This window comes from Notolabrus celidotus, chromosome 23, assembly GCF_009762535.1.
Source record: "Notolabrus celidotus isolate fNotCel1 chromosome 23, fNotCel1.pri, whole genome shotgun sequence".
NCBI lineage: Eukaryota > Metazoa > Chordata > Actinopteri > Labriformes > Labridae > Notolabrus > Notolabrus celidotus.
Genome location: NC_048294.1, coordinates 26341951 through 26344450, shown reverse-complemented (window position 1 = coordinate 26344450; position 2500 = coordinate 26341951).

The following is a 2500-nucleotide window of genomic DNA, read 5'->3' as shown; positions in this document are numbered from 1 at the left end:
CTTCTTGTGTCCCCTTGGCGCCCGCCTCATTTGATTAGAGGCCTTAAGGGGCCCCGTGGATCGATAACTGACTTAGGTACTCCCCCCTGCAGCTTTGAACACACACCACACACACACACACACATACACACATACACACACACACACACACACACACACACACACAAACTCTTGGTCAAACACACACTCATGAACAGTGGTCTGCAGCATTCATTTAGGCCAAGCCGTCAATCATCAAACTGTGGACAGGTCCAGTCTGGCCTGGCCCATCTAAAACCCTGAAGGGGGCTCCTGTTGGTGTATGTGGGTTTATGTGGATGAGATATTATGTGTCTTCATGGTCCATCTGTCCTGTGTGTGTGTGTGTGTGTGTGTGTGTGTGTGTGTGTGTGTGTGTGTGTGTGAAGTCTGAGTATTAGTTTGTGTTGCTTAAATAAATCCCTCCCAATAACCAAACAGGTTGATGAATACCAATAATCCTGTTGTTGTTTTTTTCATTTAAGATCATTTCAACACACACACACACACACGCACGCACGCATGCACGCACGCACGCACGCACGCACGCACGCACGCACGCACGCACGCACGCACGCACGCACATACACACACACACACACACTCACAGCACACACTCATGGGCTGGATGATGTCAATACCCAGTGTGACCACAGTCCCCTACCGCAGGATATTGGGTTAACTGCTGTGCTCAAGGGCACTTTGACATCAATTTTGGAAGGAGGGAAAGGCATTTTATCATCCAAATTTTCCCATGTGGTCGAGTAATTGGAACAGTCGGAACAAAAGAACCATTAAGCAACCACCTGCAGCTTAATAAAGCAGATAAAAGACCCTGGAAATGTAAAACAGCATCTCTGTACATGTTGAATACTTAAAAATACACAACAAAGGCTCATGCTTAATTATCCCCCAAGTGATGTGTCCACTTTCCAGGCAGTTCAGCACTACAAAGCACAATATTTTGACATTAATAAATCAATGACAGATATTTGCGAGCTGTCAGGTCATATTTGCTTACTAGCCGGAAGGCACAAATCAAAAACGTTCTCACTGTGATTTCACTTTATGTGACAAACAACTCTGCACTGTACTCTCTGCACATCTCGGGTTCCTCAGTGACTAAACTTGTCAGACTGTGTGAAGGCTGCAGGATGTTTCTAACCTCTTGTCCTTTTTCTACTCTTTAGAACTCAAGGTTGTGGAACAGGGAAGATGATAAAAGGCAACATCTTGTTTGTGACAGGAAGTGACAGGGTAATTGTGAGAGACTTGCAGATTTGAATACCAGGTGCAGAAGTTTTTTGGCAATACTTTACAATAAGGGTGCACATTTTGTTCTTATTTAATGCTTAAGTAATACATTAGTCATTATTATTTAATGCATGAAATAGTATGGGATGTATCATTGAGGTCATGATGAGTTCGCCTTTAACCTACAACCAGTTCAATCAATCAATCTTTATTTGTATAGCACCAAATCACAACAAACGTTATCTCAAGACGCTTTTACAAACAGAGCAGGTCTAGACCACTCTATGTTAAATTATGAACAGAGACCCAACACCAAGGCAGGATCAGACTCAGTCTGACCCCACCTTAATCCACCATGAGCATTGCACCTAACAGTATTTAGCTAGTTACAGTGGAGAGGAAAAACTTCCTTTTAACAGGCAGAAATCTCGAGCAGGACCAGACTCATGTTAGACAGCCATCTGCCTCGACCGAGTTGGGTCTGGAGAGAGGGATAGAGGAGAATAAGAGAGAGAGAGAGCGGTGATAGTGATGAGACGAGTAGTAGTAGTAGCTGTTTCCGCTGGAGTCCAGCACGTCCGTATCAGCTGGAGTCTGGAAAGTCCACAGCAGGAGGACGTCTACGGCAGCTCAGAGGAACCTACGAGACAAGGGAGCTCAGGGACTCCAGAAAGGTCTATGGTTAGTAACTTTAATGGGACAGGGAGAGTTAAAATAAGTGAGGAGGGGGTTGGGGGTGAGGGGGTGAGATAGGATCCCAGTGTGTCAGTGCGCCAGTGTCCCCGGCAGTCTAAGCCAACAGCAGCATGACTAAGAGTATAACTAGATAACTCTAAGCTTTAAGGAATCTTAGTTCACAGGTACCTCATACATTAGTTTGTATAGACCACATTAACACAAACAAGTGTAAGACCCACAAGTTTACTTTATGAACACACATTTGTTCAGCCCCTATAATTAAATATAATTTATGTTAATATCCCAAATTATAACAGTATTAATATTGTAGAACATTGGCTATTATGCTTTAATATTAATGACTGAAGTATGGTTTTTATTGGAGTTGCATCTCTACTGTGCTTTAAAATTAACAACAGTAATAATAAACTAATTTGGGAAGCACCTAGCTATCCGTCCTATTAAGAGGTGACGAGTGCAAGCCAATCCTGCTTGAAGCCAACCTCAGGCCTCCACGTGTCACACGAGGTCAGCACTCGACCCTCGTGGT